Here is a 12,101-nt window from a genome sequence, read left to right on the forward strand (position 1 = left end):
TTTCTTGTTGTTTCCCCCCCCCCAGTAAGATTTCAGATTAAATGTGTAACCATTACATATTGAATTTTAGCAAACATGTTCTCTACTGAAAACAAGCACTAATAATCTTTTGAAAATTGTTTCATGAACTCACTACTACTTTTTTGCAATGGCATAGTCACGTGTGCTGCTTAGCATAACATCCTGGATATGTGAGAAATAAATTTGCATTGTGCCTAAATGTTAGAGCTTGTGGCATTGCTTCAGTGAACACTGTTTTTGCTCATTAAAAACATGTCAGGATTCACAAATGCTTATGCTTTAAGTGCTTATGGCATTCACAAAGGGAACACTGAAGTAGATTGTTTGGGTCCCTGCAATATCTGATAAGCAGACTCGGTTTTCACTAGTGTGTATTTAGTTACACTGCACCTTCATCACACTGGATGTTTAAATTTGCCTTGGCCGAACACAAATCTGAGTTTCAAAAGCTCAAAAACTCATTCAGTGTTTGAATAAGTACTCAATCAGTATCGAAGTACTCAGAAACATTGCAGAGATGTGTCAATCACTAAAGTTCCATTCAGACATTGTTGTATGTGTGATCAGGTACACAGGGACATAAGAATTTATGTCTTTATACTAAGTATACTTTATACTGTCTTTATACTAAGACAGACTATTGGTCCATCTAGCTCAGTATTGTCTACACTGTCTGGAAGTGGCTCTTCAAGGTTTCAGGCAAGAGACTCTCCCAGCCCTACCTGGAGATGCCAGGGTGGGAACCTGGGACCTTCTGCATGCAAGTATACAGATGCTCTTCCACTGAGCTGTGGCCCCATCCCCTAAGGGGAATATCTCATGGTGCTCACATGTAGTTACCCATCCAAATGGAAACCAAGGCAGACTCTGCTTGGCAAAGGGAACAATTAATGCTTGCTACCACAAGACCAGCTCTGTTTCCTCTCTCTGAATGTCACGTGCTTTCATCTGAATAGCATACATGCATTCATTTTTAAAGCGAACCTGGGTATAGTATAGCCCCCTGAAATGCAAGATACTATAGAAAGTGTGCTGATGCATGTGCATTCAGCATAACATGTAGATAACTGTGTGTTTCTACAGACCTGTACATGCACACACTGCACAGAGATTGGACATAATGTGTGGATAAGGCTCATTTTCCCCCTCCTTGTTCCCTTAATTTATTGCCATACCATTGACAACTTTCTTGTGTGATATCATGCAAGAAGGCATGTATGTGAAAGAAAGGTGCCTCCTGCTGAACAGTCATGTCTGGCCCCTGGAAGTATGGCATCCAAATACCCAATGAAGTAGGAATCCACTGAGGAAACAAGATCTGACATTCAGACACAAGGAAAGTTGCAGGGAATGCCTTATCTGTTTTTTTCAGTAGCAAATTCAAATCTGTTCTCTAAGGAACTCCATGAAACTGTAGGTATATGCAATTACCTTTATTTCTTTGAAATGTTGCCACATAAAGGGGTTGTTCCTTATTCTAGAAGATCACTGATCAATATGAATACATCATGACTTGCCTATTTATGAATAAGAAAGTCCAAGAGACTGTCCCACCCCCACCAAGGTCCTTAATGTCTTGAAAGATATACCACTATATCAGTGTTGTCTCTAATTTTTTTCATCTCCATGAGGAATGAGTTTTGTTCTGGGTGGCAGCATCAAGGCAGTATGCATGCACATGCATTCAGAGTGGGTCTTTCCTGATTCAACCTGAGCAAGATCTAAAATTAACTGAGCAGACATCAAAAAGCATGTGAGCGCACCTTAGAGAAAACACTGCATTATGTTCTGTTAGTTCACAGGTCTTGCCTCAGAGATTGCTACATTTAGTCTGCGCTTCCTCTCAAGACACAAAAGGTGCCCCATACATTTAAGTTGTGAAGTGAGAAAAAGTTGGTTGCCATAGATTCCTGTTTCAAATCAGTTAACGGTCAAAAATGACAAAGTTCTAGCTTTCTCCATGGCCATAGAATGGAGAACCACCTGCTCCCAAGGGTTGCTGCCCGCTTGACGAGGTCATCTGAGGGGGCTCTATTCCGGGTGCCAACAATGAAGGAAGCTCGGTTGTCTTGCATGTGGGACAGGGCCTTCTCTGTTGCTGCCCCCAGACTTTGGAATGGTCTCCCAGTGGCTATTTACTCCTCAGGCCCCATCATGGCTTTTAGAAAGCATGTGAAGACTTAGCTTTTTACTCAGGCTTTTATGTGATTGTCTCCATTACTGCTTCTTTGTATATTGTATGGTTATTTTTATGTATGTATTTTTTATAATAATAATAATAATAATAATAATAATAATAAATATCTGTTTTTGTATTTTAGCACAATATTCTAATTGTGTAATTTTTATAATCCTGTTTTAATTTTTTCTATGTGAACCGCCTTGTGATTGCTTTTAATGAGAGGCGGTATATAAATTTAACAATAAATAAAATAAATAGAATTTCAGTTTTGGTTGGACCACTATTCTTCTTTGTAAGGCCTGGGAGCCAGTGGTGGCCCTGTCTACCCTAAGTCTGGCTCCCTGACTAGTTTTTTATTGGGCCCATGTGAAGGTGCATCTGGAGCAGAATACTCTGCACAGCCCCCACTTGGACCCATGTGGAGATGACGATTCCCAGCATGCTGTGCTACATTTTGCTCAGAACCGGAACCCTCTTGAACCTCTGCACCATCAAGGAAAGCATACGCGGAGTGCTGGGAAGTGTAGCCCTTCCCAGCGCTTTCCGTATAGAGCTCTTAAGAGGGCCTTGTCTTTCTTAAAGGGCCCTCCTAGCACTGAGGAAAGCACAGTACTGTGCAAGAGTTCACCACAGTGGGAAACTGTCTCACATTGAACGTGTGTGTGTGTGTGCATGTTAGGGTTGCCAACACTGCGTTGGCAGAAATTGGGACAGGGACTGGGAGGGGGCACCTAGGGGCAGGTTTTAAAAAAAAACTTTTCAAGCTGTTGCTGAGCGGCGGCAGAGTGGGGCAGTGGTGAGAACAGTTCTCCCGCCTCCCGGACTATGCAGGGAATGGCTCTCTGGGGGAGGGGCGGCCAGGGCTGGCTGGGGCGGGCGGCATGCTGGCGAGTGATGACAGGCACGTGTTGTTACCTAAAGAAAGCCTGGACTTGGACTAGAGCACTCACCGCCTCAACTTCGGGCCACTCACTGAGTCTGACTGTGTAACTGGAGAAAGAGGGAGGGGGGATCCGGGAGGGAGGGAGGGAGGGCAAAAAGTGCCCTTTCCCGGGCCCTGCCTATGAGGCAGATGGGCCAATTTCAAGCTTCTGTGCATGGAACAAGCATTTCCCAAATGAGATGAGCATTTCCCTGCTAAAAGTGGGGGCATTCCACATACTGTGGGACAGCTGGCAACGTGTGTGTGTGTGTGTGTGTGTGTGTGTGTGTGTGTGTGTGTGTGTTGTTTTTCCAAACCACCACTCACTTGAAAAATAGTGAAGATCACTGGGTTAGACCATGTGCATGTCAATTTTATGGCAGTTTCACTCTGGAGACACCACTTCAGTAAGCTTTCTTGCCCAAGCCTTGTTTCTGAAGCAGTGACGCAGTTGCAAATTCAGAAGTGCCGGTGCTGTCCATGACAGCCCCCATGGCCTGTCAACAGCCACCCTAACGGCCAGAGAAGCCAAGAAGTACCAGGGCTCTGTCCCTGCGCATCCCCCCATCCACTACGCCCCTGCTCTGAAGTGAAACTCACATGCATCCAACCACTCCAGGTGGCAGCATGGCATGCTTCTTAAGCCTCCTGACATATGTGAAGAAGTGGCCAGAAGATATGGATCTTTGGAATTTGGAAAAAAATCACTGGCTGACAAAAATTCACTGGTTGCCATAAGACAACATTCCATCTGCCTTGTAACAAAGTATGTGCACAATTGCACAGGAGTGCTCTTGTGCAAATGCAATTGCATGATTGGTGGCCATTATTTCCAATGGCCACCGACCACACAACTGTGTTTGTGCAATTTCCCATGTTTGCACAACTGTGTACATGTTTCCTTATGAGGCAGGCAGACGATGCACAGTATGTCAGCCATTATACACGCCGGCTTATGTAATAAGCTCTCTGGCGCCACTCAGCCAAATGGAGAGTTTAACAGAAATATATATTTATTTATCATATTTATATACCGCCTGATATGTATATCTCTCTATATGCTACAATCCAAGTTACAAAGATGTGAATCTTCTTATTCTGTTCTTATTGCAGGCCCCATTGCTCTGTTTCTTATTTTTAAATTATGAAATCTGCAAGCCCAGGTTTGTTCTTATTTGAGCATCCAGATAAGACAGAGGTATTTATTGTGCAGGGTCAGAACTCCAGAGACAATCTTGATTTACCTGTTCTAGATGGGGTCACACTTCCCCAAAAGGAACAGGTTCGCAGTCTGGGAGTACTTCTGGATCCACACCTCTCCTTGGTTTCTTAGGTTGAGGCAGTGGCCAGGGGTGCTTTCTATCAGCTTTGGCTGATACGCCAGCTGCGCCCATTTCTCAAGATCAGTGACCTCAAAACAGTGGTACATTTGTTGGTAACTTCCAGACTTGACTTCTGTAATGCACTCTACGTGGGGCTGCCTTTGTACGTAGTCTGGAAACTTCAGTTGGTTCAGAATGTGGCAGCCAGGTTGGTCTCTGGGTCATCTCGGAGAGACCACATTACTCCTTTGCTGATGGAGCTTCACTGGCTGCCAATTGGTTTCCGGGCAAAATACAAATTGCTAGTTATAACTTATAAAGCCCTAAATGGCTTAGGCCCTGGGTATTTAAGAGAGCGTCTTCTTTACTACACCACCCACTGAGATCATCTGAGGAGGTCCGTCTCCAGTTACCACCAACTCTTCTGGTGGCTACACCGAGATGGGGCTTCTTGGTTCCTGCCCTGAGATTGTGGAATGCATTCCCTGCTGAGATACGATCCTCTCCATCTCTGGCAATTAAAAAAATAAATAAATCTGAAAACCCATCTTTTCACCCAAGCTTTTCCAGCTTGTAAAAATTGTTTTAATTTTATGGTTGATTATAAATTGTTGAATTGTTTTAACTTTTTATATGTTTTTAATTGTTTTATGTTAACCGCCCAGAGATGAAAGTTTGGGTGGTACAGAAGTTAGATAGATAGATAGATAGATGAGGCTGAAGTTGGTACCTACTTTCAGCCAGCTATCATGCTTGGGAATCCCAAAAGGGACAGTCCTCCAACAAGGAATCTTCTAAGGGGCAGTATTTTGGAGAACAGAGCTGTGCAAGCCCTCTTCAGCCTGGATCTGAATATTTGGGTTGTATAAGATGTGACAAAATGGAGGTTTGTTTTGTTTAAGAATTGCCATTTAAAATATTTGTGGTAGGGTATAAGGTTATGCTGGAGGGTTTTTGTTTTTTTTACTGAATATCACAGAGGCAGCAAAAGCAGCATGGTGATTGGGCAGTGTGGATTCCATATGCAGATTGGAGAAGGAGTCTGTGAAAGCTAAGGTCAGTTTGAGTGAAACTGTTACTGGTTGGCTTATTGTAGCTCTGTGTAAGGGAGAAAATTGTCTTACTTGTATCAAGCATAAGTCCTTGAATGTTGTTTATCCTGGGGGACATTATTTACTGAAAATTCCCATGTGAAGATAGAAGTATTGTTGTGCCAAGAAAACACAGCTACCCTGAGATGCTTGAGGGCTCAGGATAAGGGCTGAAAGTTTCCTTAAGTGATGGCAGCAGCTGATTATCCAGCTAGAAACATCCCAAAACCTCATGGTGAGGTATCACATAAGGAACAAACCCTGGACTAGGAGTCAAAATGTAATGTTGGAAGTGACCAGTTCCTAAGGATATGCACTAAATGAGTTCAAGAAATGAATAGGACTTTCCCAACTAATATATACTAGCTTAAACCAAGCAGAGCATCTGTGTGCTAGTACTTGATTGTTCCCCTCACCCCTTGCCACAGCCCCGCTCACCTCAGAGATTTCTCCTCCCCCACCTGAGCCACACTCCTGCTGCTCCTCCTCCATTCCATTGCTTCCACCCCTCCCTCATCGCTCTTGGCCACTCCTACATCCCTTTACTCCATCCCCCTCACTCCTCTTGGTCGTGGCTGCAGCATTGCTGGTGCCTATTGGCCAAGCTGCAGCCCCCTATCCCCAGAGACCTCCCCACCCTCACTTGAGCTCTGTTCCTTCTCCTCCACACAGGAGCAGCAGCAGAGGTTGACCAGGCCCTTCCTTGCTGCTGCCACCTCCACAGCTACTCATTTCCTTCAGGCCGCTGACAGGCTCGGGCCCGTCCCTCACCCTTCCTTCTTTCTTCCCCCCCCCTCTCTTTTCTCTCTCTTTCTCTCTCCTACACTTGCTCTTCCCCTCTATCTTTCTTCCCCTCCATTCTCTCTTGCTCTCTCTCGCTCCCCCCCACTCTCCCTTCCTGAGATAAGATAACAGATCTTGTTCATCTTGTTTCCTCATCTAATTCACACAACGGCAGCCTTTGTCTCCTGAAGGGGCTCCTCTCTCCCTCACGACCCCTCTCTTCGCAGACCCCTGCCCACTATCCTTTTATATATATATAGATTCCTCTCCTCTACAATCAAGAACATCTTCTGACCATTAACAATTGCATTCCAACTGACCTTAACCATCACAGGCTCCTCCTCCCTATCTGCATATGGAATCCCCAGTGCCCAATCAGTGTTCCCTCAGTGCACGTGCTCACACATTTTTTGATGTCCGCTCAGTTAATTTTAGATCCCGCTCAGGTCAAATTAGGAAGGCCCCATTCTGAATGCACATGCGTGCACACTGCCTTGTTACTGCTGCCCAGAACAAAATTCATTCTGCACACAGATGAAAAAATTAGAGAGAACACTGTGCCCAATCACCACGGTGCCACAGGCTCTTCCTTGCTATCTGCATATGGAATCCCCACTGCCCAATCACCATGGTGCTTCTGCTTGTCACAGGCTCCTCCTCTCTATCTGCATATGGAATCTCCACTGCCCAATCAGGTGCTTCTGCCTGCAGACTCTCGCAAGAGCTGCCATGCACGGGATTGGCCACGGGTACGCCTTAGAGAATTATATAGATAGATAGATTGCCTGCCTCATTGTAAGGAAGAAAATGCATCTCAACTAGCAGAAGTCAGTTAAATATATGGACCCAGAAATAAAAAAGCAAACTGTGTTAATTCCCATTGCAACACAGGTCCATGGTCAGTCAAAATAATTACTGTTGTCTGTTTTGTCTGCATTTTGGAGGGCAGCTGAAGGAATCACAGGAATACTAGGAGGAATAGAACAGAATTATGATACCGCAGAGCTTTATCTGCTTTAATTATTTCCAGTCTTTTGTGGTATCTGCAGTTAACACATAAAGAGACCTTTTCTAATGCTGATTTCATTAGTTTTCTAAAAAAAAACTACAGGTAGGAATGAATTGGTTGGATGCCTTTTAAATAATGGAAGCATTCCTGTAGCAGTATAAAGACTAACTCCCTTGGGCAGTGGGCAGAGTTCTGCTGTCTGCATAAAAGACATTTGCACGCCAAAGAGTGTAATTCTTGTTGTGCTGATAAATAACAATTTAGGAACATTAAAGCACTCACTAAGAAATGGAAGCATTTTGAGTTGATGCATGCATTAAATTTGAGGATGGTTTTGTATTAGAGATATATGAAATCCTACTTGGAGAAGCCAGACCTTACCTCAGTCACTCATGTGTTGTTAACATCCAGATTGTACTACTTCAATGCGCTCTACGTGGGGCTGCACTTGAAGACTGTTCGGAAGCTTCAGCTGGTTCAGAATGTTGCTGCAAGGATGCTCATGAGTGCAAGTTGCTTCACAAGTATTACACCCATCCTGACTCAGTTTCACTGGCTACCGGTCCACTTCCAGGCTAGATTCAAGGTGCTGGTATTGACCTTTAAAGCCCTACACGACTTGGGGCCAGGGTACCTGTTGGACCGCATACGCTCATCATCTCAGGCCCTGCTTATGGCCCCGCCAATAACAGAGATTCAGGTGGTGGAGACTAGAGACAGGGCCTTTTTAGTTGTGGCCCCTCGGCTTTGGAACGCCTTCCCAAAAAAGCGTCGCCATGCTCCCTCCCTCAGTGTTGTTTTTTTAAAAAACCATCTTAAAACACACCTTTTAAAGGAGGCTTTTTAATGCTCCATTTTTTTGTTGTTGTTATATCTGGTAGGTTCTTTAGCTCTCTGTAATTTTCAGTTTTTAGTTTTTAAAATAACCTTTAATTTGAACCTAATAATGATTGTGGTTTTTAATGTGATTTTTTAAAAATTTAGTTAATTTTATTTCTTTTATTGTATCTTGTATCTATCTTATTGTTGTGAGCCGCCCCAAGCAGTAGTGCACTGGAAGGGCGGGGTATAAATATTTTAAATACTACTACTACTACTACTACTACTACTACTACTACTAATAATAATAATAATAATAATAAATAATAACAATAACAAAAATTATAATCTGCTACACAATACACCAGATATAACTGTAGTCGAGAAGAAAGAAAAACAAGTCAAAATAATTGACATAGTAATACCAGGTGACAGAGAATAGAAGAAAAAGAAACAGAAAAAAATAACAAAATACAAAGATCCCCAAATACAAATAATCCCAGTAGTAATTGGCGCCCTAGGTGCAATTCCAAACCGTCTTGAAGAGCACCTCAACACCATAGGGGCCACAGAAATCACCATCAGCCAACTACAAAAAGCAACTTTACTGGGAACAGCCTACATTTTGCGGCGATACCTATAGCAACAACAATATTGATAACAAAATTCTAGCATCCCAGGTCCTTGGGAAGGACACGATGTCTGGATAAAGCAAACCAGCCAATAACATCTGTCTGGCTGTGTGAATAAATAATAATATAATAATTAATATGAAAAAGTAACTTTCTCCTTTGGAGTATGAACGGAATGAGAATAATTGTTCTCAATCTGTTTATTTAGATGTCCCAAAATGGGTTGGGACAGCCATTCCCCACCCCAGGTTTGCATACTTTAACCGATAAATCAATCAACCAAAGTTTTAGTTGATTTATCAAAGGGGAGGGATTTTAAGAAACGGAATCTCTAAGATGTGGGGCTGAGTTTGAAGGGTGCAGCTTTGTACTATTTTGGCTCTTTTGTTGTAATTGAAGGGGGAAAGAAAGAAAAAATCAAGCTGGCATTCTCTTCCAACAATGAGTGGTAGCTTTTCTATATTGAATTGTAAGTTATCCTTAATTAATTAGAAATGAATAGTAATAATTCTGGGCAGACATTCTACTCATACCTCCTTAACAGTTAAGCTGGAATCCTCTTTCCTTAATGTAGGAAGGAGAAGAGAACTGGTCTTGTGGTAGCAAGCATGAAATGCCCCCTTTGCTAAGCAAGATCTGCCTTGGATGGGAGACTGCATTTGGATGGGAGACTACATGTAAATATCTGTTTAGTCATGCTTTTAGTCCATAGTTTTAATGCTTTGGTTTTAGAGTTCTTATTGTATTTTATACTGTTTTAATTATGTTAATGTTTTAATGGTTTTATATTGTGAACCGCCCAAGGACCTTTTTTATATGCAGCAGTATATAAATGTACAAAATCAAATAAAACAAAATAATAAATAAATGTAAGCACTGTTAGGAGATGGGGCCACAGCTCAGTGGAGAAGGCCCCAGGTTCGCTCCCTGGCATCTCCAGGTAGGGCTGGGAGAAACTCCTGCTTAAAACCTTGGAGAGCTGCTGCCAGCCAGTGTAGACAATACTGAGCTAGTTGGACCAGTGATCTGACTTGGTATAAGGCAGCTTCCTATGTCACTGTTTTCCTAATGTAGGAGTATGAGTGGCTAAGTCATCATTATTATCCTTACATTACAATCCCAGGAAGGTGATCTTTGAACAGGGATGTTGCAGCTCCTATACTACTACTACAACTACTACTACTGAAGAGCTGGTCTTGTGGTAGCAAGCATGACTTGTCCCCAAGCTAAGCAGGGTCTGCCCTGGTTGCATATGAATGGGATACTCGATGTGTGAGCATTGTAAGATCTCCGCCTCAGGGGATGGAGCCACTCTGGGAAGAGCAGAAAGCTCCAAGTTCCCTCCCTGGCATCTCCAAGACAGGGCTGAGAGAGATTCCTGCCTGCAACCTTGGAGAAGCCGCTGCCAGTCTGTGTAGACAATACTGAGCAAGATAGACCTATGGTCTGATTCAGTTTATGGCAGCTTTCTATGTTCCTATGTTACTACTACTGCTACTACTACTACTATAGTGGTTTTTTAAAAAAATAAAGTTTTCAAAGTGGTTTACTTAGGAAAGTATTAATAATGAGAAGATAGCAATAGCAATAGCACTTACATTTATATACCGCTTTATAGCCAGAGCTCTCTAAGCGGTTTACAATGATTTAGCATATTGCCCCCAACATTCTGGGTACTCATTTTACCTCGGAAGGATGGAAGGCTGAGTCAACCTTGAGCCCCTGGTCAGGATTGAACTTGTAACCTTCTGGTTACAGGGCGGCAGTTTTACCACTGCGCCACCAGGGGCTCAAGATGATTCTCTCTCTCTCTCTCCAAAGTGTTCACAGTCTAATAAAGAAGTACAAAGTAGACACTGGCAATAGCCCCTGAAGGAATGCTGTGCTGGGGATGAATAGGACTATTTGCTCTCTGCCTGTTAATATAAAGAAAATCACCTCTTTGAAAGGTGTCTCTCTGCCCAGTTAGCAGGGGTAACTTTTAGCAATTGTGCTATCACCAAAGATGGGTTATGTGGGGTGGGATTTCTAGCTTGTGCCTAAATTTGCCTCTGACTGGCGGAGAAGAAAATATGTCTAGTATAAACTTATTATGTAATAAGCACCATGGGCATGATCCCACTGAAGTTCAGTGAATTTTCATCCTATTGATTTCAAGGGAAATGAGTTAAGTAAGTGATTAGCTTGTTCCCATTTGCTTACTTACCTCTGGCTGGATTGTTCCCTATGTGACCTGACCACGTGAACCCAGTTTACATAATCAACGTACTATATAATCAAAATGTGAACCTGATTTGTAAATATAGAGCACTGTCCAGACTAATGCTGTATTTGTGTTAGAATGCTGTCAATGCATAACCATTTTTGCTGAATCCCTCTCTCAAAGAAAATCAATAGGATAAAAAAGTGCACTCAAAATGTTCTAACCAGGATGAAAATACCATCTAAAAATGCTTAACACCCTGGGCACATGAAAAAGCCTTCACCTGGTGTCAAAAAGACTGGGCATGAGACATGTCTCTCTGGGGTGAACATTCCAAAGTAGGGGTGCCACAATTGAAAAATCCCTATCCTGGGTCACTACCTGCCTCATCTCAAAGGTAGGGCGCTCAAAAAAGGGCCTCTGAGGATGATCTTAACATCTGGGCTGACTCATGTGGACAAACAATTTCCTTGAACACACCAAATGAGATTTTCAGGAAAGGTCTCACACTCTGTGCCTTTGGAGCTAGAGGCTAGTTCAGTGACCAAGCCGGACAGGGCCTTTTCTGGAGTGGCACCATATATGTGGAATTTCCATCCTAGAGCAGGCTAGCAGGGCCATTATCTCCTGTTTCTTACGTCCAAAGTACATATAATCACATTTATTTCCACCTACCCCACCCAACATTTTCTTTAACCAAAAGCAGCTGTGGAAGCTAGAGTCTTGAAGGGAGGATCAGGGGGAAGTGGGCTTCCCTCCCCCATTCCAGCTGCTTTTCTGTTCAGTGGCTGACATCCAGACTAACACTGTGCAAGCTGGAAAACATTTAGCACATGCAATGGGGGAGGAGCAATTTTCACTGATCTCCCCTTCCCTGTGCGTCCACTATGCCTTCTGAAAATCTGTCCCTGAGAATACGTATGTGGCTGCTCTTGCTAAAAAACAAAACCTAATTTAAAAATACACACAATAGAGCAGTGTTTTTCAGTGTTTTTGGAGTCATGGATCAGTACATTCTTTGCACGCAGTTTCCCAGACCAGCAGTTAGTAAAGGGGTCACCTCCCTCGCCCCCAGCCCCGGACATCCCCCAAAACAATTTCAAGCGGGGGGGGGGCA

This window comes from Hemicordylus capensis, chromosome 3 (genome assembly GCF_027244095.1).
Source record: "Hemicordylus capensis ecotype Gifberg chromosome 3, rHemCap1.1.pri, whole genome shotgun sequence".
NCBI lineage: Eukaryota > Metazoa > Chordata > Lepidosauria > Squamata > Cordylidae > Hemicordylus > Hemicordylus capensis.